We start from the raw sequence: 22,766 nt of genomic DNA, 5'->3' as shown, positions 1-22,766 counted from the left end.
AACCAGTCGGAGAACACTTCAATCTCTCTGGTCACTCGATTACAGACCTAAAAGTTGCAATTCTTCAACAAAAAAACTTCAAAAAAGACTCCAACTAGAGACTGCTGAATTGGAATTAATTTGCAAACTGAATACTGAATTAACTTAGGCTTGAATAAAGACTGGGAGTGGATGGGTCATTACACAAAGTAAAACTATTTCCCGCCGTTTATTCCCCCCCTCCCCCCGTTCCTCACATGTTCTTGTCAACTGCTGGAAATGGCCCACCTTGACTATCACTACAAAAGGCTCCCCCTGCCCCGCCCAGCTCTCCTGCTGGCGATAGCTCACCTTACCTGATCACTCTCATTACAGTGTGTATGGTAACACCCATTGTTTCATGTTCTCTGTGTATATAAATCTCCCTACTGTATTTTCCACTGAATGCATCCGATGAAGTGAGCTGTAGTTCATGAAAGCTTATGCTCAAATAAATTTGTTAGTCTCTAAGGCGCCACAAGTCCTCCTTTTCTTTTTGCGGATACAGACTAACACGGCTGCTACTCTGAAACCCAAAACCTATGTATCACTTAAGTCTCACTTACGCCTACCCTTTGTCTATTTAAGCCCTTATCCTGGAACTGCATCTACATCTATGCAGGGTCGTCCTGCACAGAGCTGCCTCAAGGATCAGCACTTTAGATTGCAAGCTCTTTTGGAGTAGGGACTATCTTTTTGTTCTGTGTTTGTGTGGTGCCTACCACAATGTGGGCCTCGATTGCAAGGACTGTCTCTGACAACGTGTATTGTTGACAGGATCTATCATAGTGGTGGCCTGATCTCATTCATAGCCTCTAGTGATACTGTAATACAAATAACTAATAGAAATAATTATGTAAGGCAGACATGTTATAATAATCTCAAATGTCTGTGGCCACAGCATTTATTGTTCTCTATTTAGCAGCCAGAGGCCTTAGTCAGGGTCAGAGCTCCATTGTATTAGGCACTGTTAAAAGACCCTAGCTGCCCTAGAGACCTTGCAATCTTCAGCCCTGATACTGTAATGGACTGCGTACAGGTAGACTGTGTTGTGGTCATGTGGGGCCTTCTGAGGCCAGGTGGATGAAACAAATGCATGGGAATGCAAGGAGAAGGGCCTAGTAGCTGTCAGAAAAGCATCTTTCTGCTGACTTGCTGTGCGCATAGTTTAGCACATGTTGAGAGATCAACCAACAGGATGATGCATTCACTGATTATTATCCTTACGTTTTCTTTCTCAAGCAAACTGAATGTCCTTGAGGCAGAGGGGGAAGGAATGAAACCAAAGCAGAACAGCCTGGAGGCAACAGATTTTTAAAATGCTGCAAAGCCAGGGAGCTTTCTTCTGCATCTTGACTGATGTGGTGGCCTGCAGTGAAGCAGTGCATGAGTGAGGCAGCATGGTAAATGTCAAGAGAGCGGCACACATGCAATTCATCAGGTGCTAAACAACAAGAGTGAGGACAATAGTGCTGAAAGGCAGTTTTGAGAATGAGGTGTTACTGAACAACCAAGTGCCCCAGCCGCAGCCTGGTGCTATTTAAGGGGTGATGAGGGAGTAGGACGTTGCTTTTAATCTAGACCAGTGGTTCTCAACCTATTTTACCATTATGGGCCGCATACGCCGCTCTCTGTGTGTTATGTGGACTGCTTCCACATAATATATATACTACCTGTATGGCCCTGAGGATGTCACATGGACCCCAGCTGTGTGCTGATTGGGCCATAAGTGGCCCACGGGCTGCAGGTTGAGAACCCCATATCTAGACAGTGTTAATTCTCTTTCAGACTCAGTGCAGAAGAAGACAGTGTTGTGTCATTTAACCTCCTGAGCTTCTTCCTTTCTATGCTAAACATTTCTTCAGGCCTTTGCGGATTTCTTTCTCTGGAATGGTAGATTTGAGGATGTCAGGCTTCTGTCATTTGACACTGGTGGTTGCCATAGCAGTTACTCCTTGTTCCTCCAGTAGCCCAGCAGCAAGTTGCTGACTTTTCCACAAATCCATCAGGCTCACTTGAAGTTGATTTGGTGGATATATCCACTCGGAGCCGAATCCAGTTTTTATCTTTGGTATCAATGTAAATCACACATTGGAAGGGATCATGTGTTTAGCTCATGTGCTGTCTCTTAGAGATAGGATGGAAAGAGCACATTATCAATAGGGGAAGGCTTTGTCAAACATTATCTGTCCTTTCTGCTGTCTTCTGTATGACAATTGCACCAGGCTCAATGCCCCCATGGTATCATTTCACTCCCATCTTTGAGCCTTCTCTCGGACCAGCCCCTAAGCACAGATTGGCTTGCCAGTTCCAGTCCCGGCCCCATATTCTAATGAGCTCTGGTGGGGAATTTTTCAATGAATTGTTTTTTCATCAGAAAAATATTGATTTGCAGAAACCAAAACTTTTCCAGGAAAAGGGTTAATTTCAACAAATTTTCCATTTGGAAACTTTTCAAATAATTATAAAGATTTGAAATTGTCAAAATGAGAAATGTTGTCATTTTCTAGATGAAAGTTTTTCATTTTGAAATGACTTTGTTTTGAAGTTTGTTAATTTATAGTAAAACGTAAAAAAAAGGGTCAAAGCTGAAATGAAATGTTTTGATTGACCTAATATATTTATTTTCATTGGATTTTCAGTTCATCACTTTCTAATTTTTAGTTTTTAATTAAGATTTTGACTTTTCTGCCTGCTTTGGGACAGGATTTTTTTTTTTTTTTCAAATTCTCAAAAATTTTCACGGGATGGGAAGAGTTCCCCTTCCAGCTCTATATTCAAAATCCTTCTAAAGACTTGTTCCTTCTGGGAATCCGTTCCTACAAACAGAAGAAGTAGCAATAATTTAATCAATTAATTATGGCAACACCTTCCTGCAAGTCTCCCAACGTGTCCTGTCTTGTTTGTCTTGCTTTTAGGTGCCTTCAGGCAAGGAGTGTTTTTATGTGTGTATTGTACAGCCCTGAGTGCTTCATCAATACTTACAAAAAAATCCTAACCTCATGAAGATACTAGGAGGGACATGGTTTCTGGTATTTTGTTTTTCCTGCTGTTCTTCAAATAAATCCCATGAGACAATTCTGGCAGCTTACGAATTCTGTGTTTCAATACAGCTTGCATTAACAGCTGGAGCATTAAAAGTAAGTAGAGGTTGTTAATTTTTTTTTTGGCTGTGTTAAATTTTCAAATTTTGAAATTTGAAAAAGAAATTAGGATTTTTTTCCTCATAATTTTTGAGCAACTCTATACCGGAGGTAAAATTTTCACATAGCCCTCAGGCATAGCAAGAACATAGTAACTAGAGCTGACTGAAATTGTTTTGTTAAAATTTCAAATTTGGAAATTTAAAAAAAAAAAAAAAAAAAAAAAGGGAATTCCCTCCCTTGCACTATTTCCCCTCTAGAGAGCTGGGGTTACATTTTCAAAAGGGCTTATGTGCCTAAGTCACTTTGGAAGATGGACACCTTGTCTCCCAAGGCAATTGGGTAGTTTTGAAAATTTGATCCATGGTCAAAAGATTTCAGAAATTCTAAATTTGATAGAAGGAAGGGAAAGCAAACAAGTTTGACAAATATTTTTGTCATTTTTCAAATAAATCAGTTCTAATAATAAATAAGGCAACTATTCGTAAATGGCTACAAAAGGAGGATGTTGGAGTCAGCTAAAGAGTATTAATTGTAAGTGCACTCTGACAGCCCAGTAACTGTGGGAGGAAACTGTAGTGAAAGAGGAGGTCATTTATAAAGGTGATGGAGTCATAACTGTTTACATCAGCTGAGGATCTCACCAAAACAGGGAGGATGATAAAGGTCAGAGAGGAGACACTAATGAAGCTTGAAGATGGAAACAGTAATTTTTCTACTGCGGATAGAAACAGAAAGAGAGAAATGTAAGTGAAGCACATTTTCTCCTGGTTTAGCAGCTCTTCTACACACTCTATTTTAATTGGCAAAGAGTCCTGTGGCACCTTATAGACTAACAGACGTATTGGAGCATGAGCTTTCGTGGGTGAATACCCGCTTCGTCGGATGCATGTAGTGGAAATTCCCAGAGGCAGGTATAAATATGCAAGCAACTTCTATCACACTTGCCAATTCCTGGGCTAACTATTGACCTCTCACTTTGCTCAGGTTAAATCTGTAAGACATACGTGACTAGCTGCAGGTTTATATGCATTCGCTCTCTAACTTTTTGCTTTTCAGGCTGAGGAGGCAGTATTATCGAGGACTGAAGAATAGCTGACTGAGAGTCAGGACTGCTGCGTTCTATCCCCTGATTTACCACTGACTTGCTGAGTAGCCATGGGGGAATTACTAATTCTGAAGATCAGTTTATCTATCGTTAACATGAGAGACGGGCCCCAGTTGAAATCCTGGATATGAACATGGCCAAACATTGGGCTGTGCATAATCCAGATCCAAATGTTGAGGACTGAATATATTTTTACCTAACACGATGTTTACTTGGCTTATGGCGGGAAGGTTGAGTCCTGATTAACCTTTGTAGATTCTGTTTTTTTGGTGGGCTGGGTCAAGCCTTTAGCTTGAGTAATGGATGGCATGTATCTGCTCTGTCCCAGGAGCAATCGTGGGAAGGATTTGTGACTCGGGGAGTCACCGTGCTCCATTGTTTCCCTCTTGCTTGCAGGGGAGAGGAAGTAAGTTACTGCAGTCCTTGGAAGGATGCAATTTACACTTCTCCCTTGCACCTGGCCTGCGGGTGGGAAGTGGAGCCAAGGTTCCACCTACTCCCTGCCCCTCTCCACCCACTTGCTGACCGTGGGAAGCATCTGGTGAACATGCGCCGCCCTGTGCGACAAATCTGGACCCAAGGAGATTGGTTCTCCTCTACTCTGCCACTTGCGTAACCGTTTGCACCTTTTTGATCAGGCCACATTTGCAGCCTAGATGATGACACAAGGTACAAGGCAGTGGAAAATCAGACGCAGGATATAACTAGGCCAAGCATTGAAGTGTGCCTGTGTTAGGCCTTGCTCCCACTTACACCTATGCATGGCTGAGCAAGACAGGAGCACAATCCAGCCCTCTTTTATTACACACTGGTCTGATGGCCCAGTGTCTACATCCCTATTTATTATATTTATATAGCAACACAAGGAGACAGCCCTCAGGGTCATTTTATTGGATCATCGTCCTTTTTAAACCTACGCAGAAGGAGGAGAAAAGCATGTCCTCCCTTCTGTGCATGCCAGGAGTTTTGGCCTGCTCCCCAGGGATTTAAAAAAAAAAAAAAAAAAAGATATAAAATGCACTTCTTTTTTTTGGCTAGCGTTATCATAGAAAAATGCACGGCTGCTTTTTTCCTGGCTGTAGAGGAATTCCTGTGTTGTTATACAGCAGGCTGACGGAGTAAAACTGTACCACTGAGAGCCAGGGTTGTGGTTAATTAGTAGCCCTTTTAGGAAATTATGTTATCATTACCTCATCCTTTCTTAGCCTAGCAGCCTTTCTCCCCCCTTCATCTCCCCCAACAACTTCTCCCGCCCAGGGATATTATTATTTCTAATGACACTATGTCACACGTGCAAATCAAAGCCTCTTAAATACACCTCCACTTATTAGGTCTCCAGAGGTTTTAAATCCCATGTGAGATAATTCTTGGCGTTGGCACTGAAAACAACAGAAAAAAATGCGTTCTGGCTTTGACGGCCAGTTCCATCCCCGTGTCTCCACCAGGAGCGGAGTCTGACACTGGATTGACCTCGGCTTGACACACACCTGTTGACAATGAACACTCTTGGTATTATCCTCCACAATGCTCCACTGTGATAAAGCAAAGGAGAAAACAAACAGTGGAAAGGCCCTCTAGCAGCAAACGACCAGGTCACAACAACAAGCCATGGCAACCTGCATAATAAAAAGGGGAGATAAAATAAAACCACAACACAGAAGAGGAGTTCCTGGCTGCCTGCTCAGAGACAAGAGGCTTGTTATTAATGGTTGCAGTTTTTTCTGTCTTTCATCCTACTCTGCATTTGGTTGGGCTGTGGCTGAATCAAAGAAGTCTTAGAGACTGCAAAGGTCTGTCAGATGCAGGGTAGGATTGTTCTGCACAAAATATTTGTTCACCAGTCTTAATTTTAAATGGGCTTCCCAGGCTTCCATTGAGAGCTAATTCCATGCTATAATAATAGCCATGGAACTAAAGGAAGTTTTGCTTGCTGTTAAGTCCAGATTTTGCTGTGCTTAGCAGTGCTATGATTGCTGCTTATTTAACCCACAGGCAAATGTGGGTTACAGTTCCCCTTCAGCTTGGCCCACTCACTTGGGACTGAACTGGGGACTTCTAGAGCTAAAAGCAAAAGCTACTACAGCTTGAGTTTAATACCCAGAGTACCGTATTTGGGGCTGCAAGACACTCATATCCTCTGCAGATCAGGCAGAGAGGGGGACCTGTAATGTACTTGCCAGTGGGTTACTGGACCAAAGAAGATCATTTCACTGTTACATTGGTGTCTTTCTCTTCCTTCTTCTCCTGTCTGTCTCTCTTTACCTGTTGGTCTCTCATAATATGTTTAGATTGTAAGCTTATTGGGGCAGAGTGTTACCCAGCACAATTTTGGCCCTGATCTTAGACTGTGGCTCCTAGGCACTACAATAATAAATAACATATATTAACCATAATCTCGATATGTAACCTATCATTTATTTCAGCTTCTGTACCAGATGACTGGAGGTTAATTAATGTGACACCAACATGTAAAAAAGACTCCAGAGGCAATCCTGTAAATTGCAGGCCTGTTAGTAAGCCTAACTTCAGTATGAGGCAAATTGGCTGAAACTATAGTAAAGAACAGAATTATCAGACACGCAAATGAACATGATTCGTTGAGGAAAAGTCAGCACGGCTTTTGTAAAGGGAAATCATGCCTCCCCAATCCATTAGAATTCTTTGAGGGGTCCAACAAATGTGTGGACACAGGTGATCCAGTGGATACAGTGTACGTGGATTTTCAGAAAGCCTTTGACAAGGTCCCTCACCAAAGGCTCCTAAGTAAAGTAAGCAGTCATGGGATAAGAGGGAAGGTTCTCTCGTGGATCAGTAACTGGTTAAAAGACAGGAAACAAAGGGTAGGAATAAATGGTCACTTTTCAGAATGGTAATATAGTGATGTCTCCCAGGGGTCTGTACTGGGATTAGTGCTGTTTCACGTATTCATAAATGATCTGGAAAAAGGGGTAAACAGTGAGGTGGCAAAAATTGCAGATGATACAAAACTACTAAAGATAGTTAAGTCCAAAGCAGACTGTGAAGAGTTACAAGGGATCTCACAAAACTGGGTGACTGGGCAACAGGATGGCAGATGAAACTCAGTGTTGATAAATGAAAAGTAATGTGCCTTGGAAAGCATAATCCCGATTCCCAGCTATACAAAATGATGGGATCTAAATTAGCTGTTACCACTCAAGAAAGAGATCTTGGAGTCACTGTGGATAGTTCTCTCCAAACATCCACTCAATGAGCAGCAGCAGAATGTTAGGAACTATTAGGAAAGGGATGGATGAGAAGACAGAAAATATCATAATGCTACTATAAAGCCATGATACACCCACACCAAATTTGCTGTTCTGGTCACCCCATCTCAAAAAAGAGATATTAGAATTGAAAAAAGTACAGAGAAGGGCAACAAAAATGATTAAGGGTATTGAACAGCTTCTGTATGAGGAGAGATTTAAAAGACTGGGACTTTTCAATTTGGAAAAGAGACGACTAAGTGGGGATATAATAGAGGTCTATAAAATTGTGATTGGTGCGGAGAAAGTGGATAAGGAAGTGTTATTTACTCCATATAACAAGAACCTGGGGTCACCCAATTAAATTAATAGGCATCAGGTTTAAAATAAACAAACAAAAGGAAGTACTTCTTCACACAATTCAGTCAACCTGTCAAACTTGTTGCCAGGGGATGTTGTGTAGGTCAAAACTATAACGGGATTCAAAAAAGAATTAGATAAATTCATGGAGGATCGGTTCATAAATGGCTATTTGCCAAGATGGTCAGGGCTGCAACCCCATGCCCTGGGTGTCCCTAAACCTCTGACCGCCAGAAGATAGGCATGGACAACAGGGGGATGGATCACTAATGATTGCGTGTTCTGTTTGTTCTCTCTGAAGCACCTGGCATTGGCCACTGATGGAAGACAGGACACTGTGCTAGATGGACCATTGGTCTGACCCAGTATGGTCGTCCTTCTGTACTTCTGTTCTTATCCCATTACTTTTAGTTATTCCCTGTGGCACCTGCATCTTCCTCCTTAGTGTTAACACCCTTCGCTCATTTGCAAATGGTTGTCAGGTTCCCCATTCAGCCACCTCTTCACCAAGCTGTTTGCATTCAGTTCCTTTTACTAGCTCTACTCATTTTTGGTGCTCTCCACTGAACTCCTTCCAATTCATTGCTATGACACTGGGATGAGATGCCTGGAACTGAGTGCAATATTCCAGGTACGGTCTCATCGTAGCCCATTAGAGAAGGATTTTCACATCCCTGCTCCCTGATGTGCTGCTACTTTGCACACAGCCCAAAATTGCACTAGCTTATTTTTCTGTCATAATGAATTGCCGGGACTAGAGCTGTGTGAATAATAGATTTTTCAGTTGACTGGCAATTACAAAAAAATTAAATAAAAATAATTTTGGGTCAAACTGAAAACATTTGTTTTACATTTGTTGGTGAAACAAAAAGTTAAAAAAATAAAATAAAATAACCAGGGGAAAAGCCTGTTTCCTTTTGACAAAATTGAAAATTCAATTTTGACCCTTTTGAAAACACTCTTATTGTTATTTTAATAAAATGAAAGGAAACGCTGAATTGAAGACTTTTCAAACTGAAACATAGAAACATTGAAGGTTTTGATTTTTTCAGAATTTTTTAAGGGGTTTTTTTGGACTGAAACAATTCAGTGAAACAGAGAAATTTGCGAGACATTTGAGTTGCCAGATCTGCATTTTTCATCCCTCAAAAAGTTTTATCTGAGATTTTGCCTGACGAGAGCCAAAACACATCTACTATCATCTCTCAGGCCATATATAGACTAGGAACATAAGTTGTGTATTAAAATGTAACCTAATTGTAAACCAGACTCTTCACCAGCTGTAGACAGGGCAAGTAATAATTCAAATAACTGTAGCTGGTCATGCTCAACGCTGAGTGGGAGACTACGGTTAACCACAGCCAATTAACATTTTTCAATGTGACTTGGCCAGTCGACTCTAGGTTCTAATTCCTGTTTAAAATCACATTAATTAAAATGTATTGGAACCTATTTTCTTAGGGTATGTCTACACTGTAATCCGAGGTGAGACTAGGGTGGCCAGGTGTCTGGTTTTCAACTGGAATGCCCAGTCAAAAAGGGATACCGGCAGCTGCAGTCGGCGCTGCTGACTGGGCCATTAAAAGTCTGCTTGGCAGCACAGTGGGGGCCCGGGACTAGGGCAGGCTCCCTGGTCTGCTCTAGCTCTGCACAGTTCTTGGAAGCAGCTGCCAGGTCCCTGCAGGCCCTAGGTGGAAGGGTGGCCAGGGAGGCTCCACGGGCTGCCCCCGCCCCAGTGCTGGCTCTACAGCTCCCATTGGCCAGGAACTGCAACCAATGGGAGCTATGGGGGTGGTGCCTGTGTGTGCGAGGGCAGCGCGCGGAGCCTCCCTGGCCACCCCTCCGCTTAGGCGCTGTAGGGACCTGGCAGACACTTCCTGGGAGCTGCAGTAAGTGCCTCTGGGACTCAGCACCCTGAACCCCCTCCTGTACCCCAATCCCCTGCCCCAGCCTGGAGTCCCCAAACTCCCTCCCAGAGCCCACACCCTGCACCTCCCCAACACCCCAATCCCCAGTCCTGAATCCCCTCATCCCCGGCCCCAACCCAGAGCCTGCACCCTCAGCTGGAATCCTCACCCCCACCCCCCCCAAACTCCCTGTCCCAGCCCAGAGTCCTCTCATGCAGTACCACATTGCTCCAGCAGCCTTAGGGAGGGAGGGGGAAAGGCAGGAGCAAATCCCTACTGTAGATGCACTCAAACCACTTTAAACCTTGCTTAAATTGGTTTAATTATGCACAGTAATTTACTGAATTAAGCCAAATCAATGTAAGTCAGGCTTTAGTGTGTTTATAATAAAAGCTTTCTGTGGTCCAACATTCTAATAATGGCAAGCCCTCAGATTCCTTCCATAGCCCTTCATAGTGACATGAGGGCTTCAAATACCTTCAGATTAAGGCATCACAATGCAAAGAACAGATATTGCCCTTTTACTTTTTTTAAGTATTCCACACAGGAAGTTTCTTCTAGGTGCTTTTATCCGTTTAAGGGCTTAGATACAAACAATAGCTGCACTGCAGTATTACCTTATTTCATACTCAGACTGATAATGTCTGGGCAGTCTATAATGCTCTTACTCACTTTGAGGAGCACCTCACCCTTCATATAGCCCCACTGAAATCAACAGGGCTATTTTCTGGTAAAGTATTCCTTGAGGTGAGTTGAGTATCGGAACCTGACGACAGACGATCATTACTTCAAGGTGGCCAACTCTGGCCATTTTGTTGCTAGTCTCACGATATTTGTTGTTTTTTTCTTAAATCCCCAGCTGCTGGAGTCAAGTTATCATGAGAATCTCTGCTTTCACGTAAAATAAAAAGGTAAGTTTCTAACCCTTTGGATTGGAGAGAAAAGTTTGAAAATGTGAACCCTACGTACTCCAACCCCAGACATAGCAATAAAAAGAACCTCAAATGTATTTTTGTTTCATGATTTTTAGCCAATCTCATGATCTTTTAGGGCCTGACTCACTTTTTAAGTGCTTGGGAATACTGTTGTTCCTCACATACTAGCCCCACTCAGGGTACGTCTACACGGCCTGGCTACGGCTGGCCTGGGTCTGCTGACTCGGGCTCGTGGGACTAAAAATGGCAATGTAGACGTTCAGGCTTGGGCTGGACCCGGGCTCTCAGACCTTCCCGGCGTCTCATCCCAGGATCCAGCCCAAGCTCGAGTGTCTAGACTGCAATTTTTAGCCCTGTAGCCCGAGCGCCATAAGCCCGAGTCAGCTGACCCAGGCTCTGAGACTTGGTGCCTTGGGTTTTTTAATCACAGTGTAAACATAGACTAAGAATCCTCTACTCATCTCTTGATTTAGCCTAAGAGCCGGACTCATTGTAACACTTAGGCCTTATCGATCCACAGTTTGAGCACTAATTTTAAACCAGTTTAATTAAATTAGTGGAAAGCCCCCTCTCCTTTAATTCAAAATAAGCGTGTCCACCCTAATAGGTCACCCTGATTGAACTCAATCAACTTCTGAACCAACTGAGTTAAGCCAGTGCTTAGACCAGCCCTTAGGTAGCACTTCATCCCTTTTCAGGGTTGCACTTCCTGCTAGGCTTGGTGGACAAAAGTCTCTTTCCTCCTGCTACCAGTTAATACCTCTGGTGGAGTGTTTAAAAAAAGTGACAACTAAACCAGCTAAAAAAAAAGAAAAAATCAAGAGAGCTGTCAGTCAAGAAAGATATTTACTGAAGCTTCCCATTGACCCATATACACTCTTATCTAGAAACCATTATCTTCTAAGACAATGTTGACTAACAGCTTTACCTTTACTCTTGTTTCTATCTTAAAAGAATAACAAATAAGCTTAATTCTTCACAAGAACTTTAGCAAATGCTTTTTAAGCCTAACACAATGGTAGTTATTTTAAGAAGGATGGCTAAGAACTGCAACACTTTTCTATTTTTCTGTCTTCGTTTTTCATATTGGAGCACTTAATCACAGTTAATCTTTGTGCACAAGGAAGACACATTAACTTTATTTGCACAGGATTGATATAAAATCTCTCCAGTCCTCTGTTCCCTTATTCATTTCCCTGGTAATCCTTACCATTTTAAATAACAGATAAAGGAAACGCTGACGATTCCAAGATAGGTTTCAGAGTAACAGCCGTGTTAGTCTGTATTCGCAAAAAGAAAAGGAGTACTTGTAGCACCTTAGAGACTAACCAATTTATTTGAGCATGAGCTTTCGTGAGCTACAGCTGATAAAGTGAGCTGTAGCTCACGAAAGCTCATGCTCAAATAAATTGGTTAGTCTCTAAGGTGCTACAAGTACTCCTTTTCTGATTCCAAGATAGAATCTATCCTTGCTCAAGTAATTTCAGGGACTAGACTCTGCCAGCAAAGTTATAGCAAACTGGCCAAAGCTGAGCACTTGTAAATCCCATTGAAGGGTTTGGAAGAAAAGGGTCTAGCTTATGTGGATTCATGAACAATAAGGTACCTGGTACACTTAAGACTGGCAGAGTAATGTTTGCAAAGAGGATGGCTACATCTTTCCTTGCACAGCAGTGGTGTTTGGACATGTCTATTCTCCAGAGATAGGCTCATGCTTCCTCTGCATTGCTATTGTGGCAGGAGCTCTTCTGATCGTAGTCTGAGGGCATGTCTACACTTACCAGGGATCGACACTGTGGTGATGGATGCACCAGGGGTCGATTTAGCAGGTCTAGTGAAGAGCCGCTAAATTGACCACAGATCACTCTCCTGTCAACTCCAGTACTCCACCGGAACGAGAAGTGTACGGTAAGTTAATGGGAGAGTGTCTCCTGTCGACTGAGTGCGGTGTAGACACTGCAGTAAGTCAACCGAAGAACGGCTTGCCACATATTTGTTTTCTGTAGCTTTCTTTAATAGAATCTTAGCAATTTTAACTGCCAATTTGGCTTTGCCATTTGACTGGCTGTGGTGTGGTGATGATGTAATATAACTGAATTCCCATTCCTGGGTACATTGTAGAAATTCACTGCAAGAAAACTGTTTTTGTGTGGTAAAAAGGTCCATTTCTCCTTTGCTCCCAAGGCTGTTGGGAAATGCTGAATGTCTCTTTTGGCTGCTTTGCTTGCATTTCTCCACATGTATCCTATCTGCTCACCATGTCTCGGATATCCTTGGTCATGTGTGGCCAGCATACAGTGTGTCTGGCTTTCTGGATAAAGGTTTATATTCCGGAATGACTTTGATGTATTGTTGAGATAGTTTCTGTTCTCAAGGATCTGGAGATAATGATTCGAGTGCCTTTATTTATGATGTTGTCTCGTACTCTCATTTCATCTCAACAATATTCTTGATGGTACTGCTGAGTGGTGGGTGAAATTCTATGGCCTGTGTTGTGCAGGAGGTCAGACTAGATGATCATAAGGGTCCCTTCTGACCTAAATATCTATGAATCGAGGGGGAAATTGATTTCCTGTCCTGTGAACATTTTTGAGATTTCAAAAATATTCCTATTCCTCACTGGATGAAACTGAGATATTTAAATATTTTGACAAAGACTAAGAGATGCTCACCCCAGGATAGCCGATAGTCATATGATTAGGACACTACTGGGATATGGGAGATCCAGGTTCAAGTCCATAGTTTGCTGAATTTCCCAGGGACTTGAATTTAGGTCTCCCACATACTGGGTGTATGCCAAAACCACCAGGCTATTGGCTGTTCTGGGGCAGGGCACTTCCTCTCTCTCATTTTGACCAGAAATTTCACCTTGGCCCTAAGAAACCTTTTTGATGAAAGTTTTGGTGAAACCGATATGTTCCCACAAAAAATTGTTTCATCTAAAAATTGTTTCGTTCCCAACCAGCTCTACTTGAGAGGCGGTATCTAGCCATCCCGACAGAATGAGAGACAATTCTCAATGGCACATCTTTGTCCTTTTATGGTTTGTCCCCTGCCTTGAAACTGGCACATCATTGGCTTGGTTGATGCTTTCTAGCAGGTTGAGGATCTCATATTCTTCGGGTGCCATATTTTCATGCTGCAAGCGTGATCTGGATAGGAAGTCAGCTCTGTACCTCTCAGTCCCTTTCTTGTAGTATACATCTAAACTGTAGCATTGCTATTTCAGTAGCATGCCCTGGAGGCATTCACGTGCCTGCTAGCATGGCGCTTTAAAAGGCTCTCTAGTGGTTTCTGGTCACTTCCTACTTGAACGATTTGTGATCCTTGAACATACTGGTCATGTTTGTCACATGCAAGCGCTATTGAAAGACATTCCTTTCTAATTTGTTCTGTTGGAGATGGAGACATTGATACAAAAGCTACCGGTTGTCCCCTTTGTAGGAGTGATACCCCAAATTCCGTCTCACTGGCGTAACACTTCATGGTTTCCTCTTTTTTCACAGTGTAGTATTTCAGGATGGGATAGTTGGTCCCCAGCTCTTTGATATGTGCATTGATGTAACCAAATCCATGCTGCGTCTTTGTCCAGTAGTCACCTCAGGGATTTGCCACATCAAATAGGTTTGGAAGAAATGTCATCAGATGCTTAACAAATCCCAATACCTGAAATGATTTAATATCTTTAGGGGTGGGCATCTGCTGTATTGCTTTTCCCTTTTGGGGATCAGGTCATAGCCCTAGGGAAGTCAACAAGTGTCCCCTGTATGGCACAGCCATCAATCACAAAATGTTGTTTTTATTTATTTTTAAATTTACTTCCCTGGTGCTTCCTAGCAGACAGACAAGGTGGTGCTGATCATGATCTGCCCTGGCTTCCGCCATACTGTCTCTGCATCCGTACATCAGAATGTCATCAGCTGTGATGCTGATCCCTGCAAGTGCTAGTAATACACCCTGCTGGTTGTGTTGATATTCTTCATTGCAGGTTTGATCCTAAATGGCATCCTCAGCCACCTAACTACCTGCTGTGTCCAGCATGGGGTGAGGTAGCTGCTATCCTTCTCCGGTAGCATTTGCCAATATCTGTCTTTCGCATCGAATACTGAGAATGTTTTTGCTTTTGCCAAGTCAGATTACATTTCTTCGTTATGGGTATTTGGGAATGATCTCCTTTTAGTGCTCAGTTTAAAGCGCTTGGATCTATGCAAATGTGCAGCCTGCCTGGCTTCTCAATGGGTGTCATGCAGCTTATTTGAAATGTGACTTTACCAGTGATGCCTTCTTTCCCCGTTTGCTTTATTGGTCTCTTTATTTTCTCTTTTAATGCAATGGGTACCATGCAAGACAGACCTCCATTGCAGCAGTGATTACTCAGCGCTTCTGAAAATCAGGTTTCAGAGTAACAGCCGTGTTAGTCTGTATTCGCAAAAAGAAAAGGAGTACTTGTGGCACCTTAGAGACTAACCAATTTATTTGAGCATGAGCTTTCGTGAGCTACAGCTCACTTCATCGGATGCATGCCGTGGAAACTGCAGCAGACTTTATTTATACACAGAGAATATGAAAAAATACCTCCTCCCACCCCACTGTCCTGCTGGTAATAGCTTATCTAAAGTGATCATCAGGTGGGCCATTTGTGTATGGGGGTGGGGGGGATGTGAGAGAACCTGGATTTGTGCAGGAAATGGCCCAACTTTATTATCATGCACATTGTGTAAAGAGTTGTCACTTTGGATGGGCTATCACCAGCAGGAGAGTGAATTTGTGTGGGGGGGTGGAGGGTGAGAAAACCTGGATTTGTGCTGGAAATGGCCCACCTGATGATCACTTTAGATAAGCTATTACCAGCAGGACAGTGGGGTGGGAGGAGGTATTTTTTCATATTCTCTGTGTATAAATAAAGTCTGCTGCAGTTTCCACGGCATGCATCCGATGAAGTGAGCTGTAGCTCACGAAAGCTCATGCTCAAATAAAATTGGTTAGTCTCTAAGGTGCCACAAGTACTCCTTTTCTTTTTCTGAAAATCAGGCCACCCCCAAAATTTCAAGCGGGGCAGCCAGAAAATAAGGAACACAGAATTAGTGACCACCTTTGCAAAGTTTGGTTTAAGTGACTTGCTCAGTATCGCATGGGAAATCTGGCAGAGGCAGGAACTGAATCCAGATCTGCAGGGCAGCATTTAATTGCCTTAGCCATGAGACTCTACTTCCTCTTCCTACAGTCTCTGGCCTCATTCACTATATACACCTTTTCCACAGATGTAGCAGAGATTCTACAGACAGCGGCCTCCTTCTCTACACTTCCCTGACCCAGACCAGGTCCATCCTGTGCAAGGAATGAAGCAGGTATAAAGGAGCCTTGTAAATTACAGTTACACCTAAGGCCCCTTTACACTGCCAAGTAGCTTATTCCTGCACGTGAAGGGAAATGAGCTGTGTCAGACTGGGGGCTACTCTGTAATAATTTACAAATATTGTTTGTGACACAGCTATTGGGATGTTCACTGCATGACTGCACCAGGTTAAATCAAGTGTTGAGGGGTAACACGCAGGAAGATGAAACAATGATAGGAGATAGGAAGGCCCATGGCAAAGACTTCAGGGGTTAAGAGACAAATGCCTAGGAAGGTCCTACTTCCTTGGCTCCAGCCAATTAACGCAGCTTGTTTCACCAGTGGCTGGGAATTGGCAGTTCAAGAGAAGTACAAACAGTTAAAAAGTCCAGAGATCAGGGAGCTTTGTGGGAGCTGTTCACAGGAACAGATTGACTCAGCTACCCGCTTGGGGGTCTGAAGAAGCTAGGCCTTCCATGCCAGGATGGTAGGGCTTTAGGCAAGAAAGCTGTGTGTATAGACTGTTGTTTTAAAATCCTGCTTCCCTTATGTTGTGCTTTGTTCCTACTGTTAAAATGAAATGTTACTTTGGGATCAGAAGTTTGATCACTGTAATCACCACTGCTGACAGATGCCCGAAGGGAAGAATTGCAAGTCAGACCTCCTGGGGAAGCACGGCTGCTACGTGGGGTGCTGTAGCCCAGGGCCCGGTCTAAGAGAATCACATGATTCCATCCGAGGGAAGTAAAGGCACAAGGCCTGAGATCTGAAGGGCTGCACTTAGAGAGTCTGGAGACGTAGTCACACGTGCAGCTAGTTCTGTGATTGTGACATAAGCTGTATTAGTATGAAGCCATAAAACTGCATCCACATTAGCTATATCAGCAAAATATCAAACTTCTAGCCAATATAGTTATACCAGAACAAAAGCTGTGCCTAGACCAGGCCTTAATGTAAATGAGAATTAGGCCCTACAAGGCCAAATAGTGCTAGTTCAGTGTTTCAGACACTGAGTGCAGAACACATTTTTTATATGGGTAACTTGTTGGAAAACACCAAGTGGGGGTGTGAGAAATTTAAGTTGATAATCTATTCTCTGCTCTTGGCAGGTTGACAAGAGTACGCTGTAGGCTTTAGGTAACCTGAATACCACTTAGCCTCTCATGCTGTCTATCCTACCTCCCCTCCAAAAAAAGAGAGAAATGAGAAAATGAAAGTTGCTTTCCAGAATGGCTGTGTGTATAAAACAGTCCAGGCAAAGGAAGCTCTTCCGCTCTATACATGTTTACAAACTACCCTGTTACAACCCCACAGTTAGATCACATTTCCATTCTGATGAAGTGGACGTAAAGAGGTTGTTATTGGCACTATAACCAACACTTCAGCCCAATTTCTAGCTCTGTGTCCAAATGGCAGAGCTGTGCATTTCACCTTTTTTTAATGGGATCAGTAAAACAGCCTCTTCGGGGTTCTTCTGATTAGCCAAAGGGTTTTGAGTTAATTACTTATGGTTCTCATCCTACAGTGTTTGAATACTAGCTGGGTTTTGGAAGGGATTCAAAAGGCTGCATGTAAATGAAAACCTCACAGGTTTTGGCAAGTTAGATAGTGGTGGATAGTGGGATTGCTTAATAAAGCAGTTCAGTTCAAAGTAAAGGTAGAGGGAGTGGAAGATCATAGCACAGATGCTAGCCAGGGTATTTCAGTTGTCATTAAAGCATGCCGGTACATGAATTATTGGTAGAATTAGGTATCCAGTGATGCACGAATATGAAGCCAATAGATGTGAAGAGAGGAACCCATCCAACTCCTTAGTAAATGTTAATGCTTTGGCAATTTGTTTAACTTAGTTATTGGAAGTCAGATGAGTTTTATCAGCCCTCCAGTATACTGGCAATGTTTCTGAGAATTTGTCAGCCCTCAGACCTCCGCAAAAAAGAGAAGAGTTTTTTCAGATCATATTCATAGATTCATAGATTCATAGATATTTAGGCCAGAAGGGACCATTATGATCATCTAGTCTGACCTCCTGCACAATGCAGGCCACAGAATTTCACCCACCACTCCTAAAAAAGACCTCACACCTATATCTGTGCTATTGAAGTCCTCAAATTGTAGTTTGAAGACCTCAAGGAGCAGAGAATCCTCCAGCAAGTGACCCGTGCCCCATGCTACAGAGGAAGGCGAAAAACCTCCAGGGCCTTCCAATCTGCCCTGGAGGAAAATTCCTTCCCGACCCCAAATATGGCGATCAGCTAAACCCTGAGCATATGGGCAAGATTCATCAGCCAGATACTACAGAAAATTCTTTCCCGGGTAACTTGGATCTTACCCCATCTAAAAACCCATCACAGGCCATTGGGCCTATTTACCATGAATATTTAATTACCAAAACCATGTTATCCCATCATACCATCTCCTCCATAAACTTATCGAGTTTAATCTTAAAGCAAGATAGATCTTTTGCCCCCACTACTTCCCTCGGAAGGCTATTCCAAAACTTCACTCCTCTGATGGTTAGAAACCTTCGTCTAATTTCTAATCTAAATTTCCTAGTGGCCAGTTTATATCCATTTGTTCTTGTGTCCACATTGGTACTGAGTTTAAATAATTCCTCTCCCTCTCTGGTATTTATCCCTCTGATATATTTATAGAGAGCAATCATATCTCCCCTCAACCTTCTTTTAGTTAGGCTAAACAAGCCAAGCTCCCTGAGTCTCCTTTCATAAGACAAGTTTTCCATTCCTCGGATCATCCCAGTAGCCCTTCTCTGTACCTGTTCCAGTTTGAATTCATCCTTCTTAAACATGGGAGACCAGAACTGCACACAGTATTCCAGGTGAGGTCTCACCAGTGCCTTATATAATGGTACTAAAACCTCCTTATCCCTACTGGAAATACCTCTCCTGATGCATCCCAAGATGACATTAGCTTTTTTCACAGCTATATCACATTGGCAGCTCATAGTCATCCTATGATCAACCAATACTCCAAGGTCCTTTTCCTCCTCCGTTACTTCTAGTTGATGCGTCCCTAGCTTATAACTAAAATTCTTGTTATTAATCCCTAAATGCATGACCTTACACTTCTCACTATTAAATTTCATCCTATTCAGTGCATTTTGTAAGTGAATTTAGTGAGTATGAAAGTGATGGATTAATTGCACTTGAATAAGTCTGGCATACTTGTCCACGCAACTCATTCTTGCCAATGTCCTTCCCTCCCAAACTGCTAGCCCTGAGTGTCTCCGGATCAGAGGGCAAGATTTTCAGTAGTGACTTTGGATGCCTCAGTGTTTGAGATTCCAACTTTAAACGCCTTAAAGGAGCCCCATTTTCAGAGCTCAGGTGCTCAGCAGAATTGAGGCACCCAAATTCACTAGTCACTTTTAAGAATGCTGGCTAGAGGCTGCCAGGTGGTTTTGTGGTGTGGATACATAGAGACCAGAAGTTAGGGAACCAAGTTATGTTTCTCAAGAGCGATAGGGTTGCCAGACATGTTTTGGGGTCAATTTTGCTCTCAGGTGCCGCAGAGGGAAAAATTTGGCCATGTATTTTTAAAACTAGTTGATTGTCTCCATCTAGTTCATAGTGGAGCTATGTCCACATCACAAAGTGCCTGATCCAAAGCAACCTTAATGTGCAGCCTTAATTCAGCCCCCTTTTGCATATGCATACGTGTGTATGGACGATTAGGTGCAAGAACTTTCTCCTATGCATCTCCCCCCCCATCCGTAGTGACCTTCCTGGGTCTCTGTCTTCCTACCTTGCCGACACCTCATCTTATATAAAACCTTAGTTGAAAGTATCTCTTTTCACCTTTGCCTTTACTTTTTAGGCTGAGTCTACATTATGAGCTAGGGCTGTGATTCCCAGCATGTGTACATATAGTCGCACTAGCTGGATGAGAGCTAGTGTGCGTATAAATAGTAGTTTAGCTGAAGTAGCACGGGCAGTAGTGTCATGGCTTAGCCGGGCTGAGTACAAACCTATCTAAAGCCCGTGGGTACATACCTGACCAACTAAGCCACGCAGCCACTGCTCACGTTACGGTGGCTATACGGCTATTTATACCTCCACTAGCGCTCACTGAATATATATAGTATTTAGCACAAGTATATAAGCTGGGAATCTCCCCCCTACCTCATAGTGTACATGTAGTCTTGGTAAAAAATGAAAAACTTAGTTATATTTCCACAGCAGTTCTCTGGAATACATTTTATATGGCATACAGCCCAATTTCTTATAACTTACTGTAAAGTCTTTTACATATAGCTTGTATGAAAGACCTGTGCTGATAACTGGGGCCTGGTAGGCCTACCTCACTTGGGAGCCCCACAGTAGGGAAGCGAATACAAGTTTATAAAGGGGTACAAGAATCTGTTACAATAAACGTTAATGAAGAAAAGCTTCAAAAGGAAGACTAAATTAGTCCAAACAAAAAGGCTCACTAATATAACTCAGGCTGTGAGAAAAACATGTTTGTTTATTAAAGACAAGTGTGGCGCCTGAAACAAATGAACCAAACTTGCTCTGTCAAAAATTAGGCCCAATTGGTAAACAAAATAATGAGGGGATGGCCTCTTCCACCCACCACTCCCTTTTGGGGGCCATACAGTTTTTTCTGGGGGGTGGACAAAGGCAAATGAGAGCACAACATTTCTTGACTGTAAGAAGGGGATGGAGTGAATTTCCCCATTATGGCTACCACCCTCACCATCTCCTGGTACCCTGAGATATACCACAACATCACTGGGCCTTTGTTGTCCAGAGCTTGAGAGATGGCCTGAGAAGACCAGACCAAGAAAGGAACTAAAGTAGATATTGCCACTTCCATTGGCTCTGGCTGAATCACAAACACCACCTGGGATGTGAGACTCTGTCCCGCCTTGTGTCCTTTTCCTTCCCCCCCCATTTCTTCTCTTTCCTAGCCTTGTCCTTTTGCCGTCTGTCAAATAAAAGTCTGGCTTAGCCTGCCGAAGTCACATATTTTGCAACACTGCTGTAAGCCTGTGACCAGAAAGGCAGCTAAAAGCAGTGCCCTAAACAGCCTGATGCTGGTACAGGTTTGCCGGGTCTCAAAATGGCAATAAAACAGCATGCCATGCCTGTGTTTTTCTGGCAGTGAGGTTGCAAGTGAGAGTCAAAGCCAGAAACAGAAGCGGCATTTTTGACCTTTACTATTCTTTTCTCTCCCCTTTTGGGTGTGCTTGTCTTGTGTTCTAGGAAACAGAATAAACTTTAACAACAGCTCCAGTCCTAACTAACTAACTTCTCTTTTCCCTCCCAAAATAGTCTTGATCATCTTTAATACTGTCTACACTATGGGCAAATAGGAGGGTTTTCTTCTAAAAATTTTCTCCGACTAGAAGGAAAAGGAACAAGGGATGTTGATAAAATAAAAGCCTTCCTCAGTACTTCACATTTCAAAATGTTTTAACTGTTTTTTCCTTCTGTTCTGTGTCTTTAATAAAAAGTTAAAGACAATGCAGTAATGTTTGCCTTGGTACAAAAGCAGGCGGAGGTCTCTGTCTACCAAACTCCAAACCTTATTTAACACTGTTTAAATGTTAGACTGGGATCGGCAACCTTTGGCATGCAGCCCATCAGGAAAAATCTACTGGTGGGCCGGGACAGTTTGTTTCCCTGCAGCATCCGTAGGTTTGACCGATTGCAGCTCTCCTGGCCGCGGTTCGCCATTCCAGGCCAATGGGGGCTGCGGGAAGCGGTGTGGGCTGAGGGATGTACTGACAGCTGCCTCCCGCAGCCCACATTGGCCAAGGCTGCTTAAGGCTGTCCTCTCTGGGCCTCTTCCTCTTGTCCACCTCCCCAGGGGGTCATCTTAGGCCAAGGTTTTCCCCTGGTGGGGAAACGCAAACCACAGTATGTAAGAGGGGGTTACCACTGTCTAAGGTCCACTGGATACTTCCCTCTTTGGTTGTCTCAGGGGTGGGTCCTGTTGGGCAGCTGTATCAGAGTCTTAGGCTTCCCTTGGCTCTGCTGGAGCTGTGAGCTGCAAGCCTGCTCACCTCCAGCTCTGCCACCCAAATGAGCTAGTTCCCTGCCTTTTAATTGCTCCAGCAGATGGAACATTTGCTGCAGGAGTGGCGGGGCGGAGCAGGGCTGGTTGAGCCCAAAATAATCCCTCAACCCCTTGTTGCCTCGTGTGGGATTTGTACACCCCAACACACACTCTCCCCCTCAAGATGGAGCCAGGGCAACTGGGGCCATCTGATTGCTCCCCCCTTCACTGGAAAAGTAGTCAGTGTTTTGGTGGGCTTTCCCGGCTTGGTGCTGAACTTGGAATGTGTAGGGTTGAAATGACAGGTACCAACACATCAGACAGGGATTTGTGTCCTTCATGGTGTTTAGCCATCTTAACAGGGCCTGGTCGGTGACCAGCTTGAATGGGTTTCCCAGGAGATAGTACTGGAGTGAATCTACAGCCCATTTTACTTCCAGGCCCTCCTTCTGTATGACAGAGTAGACCCAATCTTGGGGAACAGTTTGCAGCTCAAATGGAGCATAGGGTGCTCCTCCCGCTTTATTTCCTGTGATAAAACAGCACCCAGTCCCACAATGGAAGCATCTGTCTCCAGAATGAATTCTTTGGAGAAGTCTGGATTGAATAGGACCGGCTCTGTACAGAGGTGTTCTTTCCATTCTCGAAAGGAATTTTCACAGGCCTCGGCCCAGTGCACTTTCTTGGGGATGTTGTTCATAACCGGATCTGTGAG

The 22,766-nt window shown here is 43.4% G+C and overlaps 1 long non-coding RNA gene across 5 annotated transcripts in view; it reads left to right on the top strand.

The window, feature by feature from the left end:
- Window positions 1-22,766, top strand: part of LOC142070661 (uncharacterized) — a 183,044-nt gene that overhangs the window by 55,926 nt on the left and 104,352 nt on the right. For all 5 annotated transcript variants that reach the window (XR_012666607.1, XR_012666608.1, XR_012666610.1 and 2 more), the window contains 2 exons: window positions 10,620-10,671; window positions 12,436-12,603. This is a non-coding gene — a long non-coding RNA (uncharacterized LOC142070661). The remainder of the gene's footprint in view (window positions 1-10,619; window positions 10,672-12,435; window positions 12,604-22,766) is intronic.

This window comes from Caretta caretta, chromosome 1 (assembly GCF_965140235.1).
Source record: "Caretta caretta isolate rCarCar2 chromosome 1, rCarCar1.hap1, whole genome shotgun sequence".
NCBI lineage: Eukaryota > Metazoa > Chordata > Testudines > Cheloniidae > Caretta > Caretta caretta.
The sequence above is the reverse complement of the archived record's forward strand: the minus strand, read 5'-3'. Positions and strand labels throughout refer to the sequence as shown.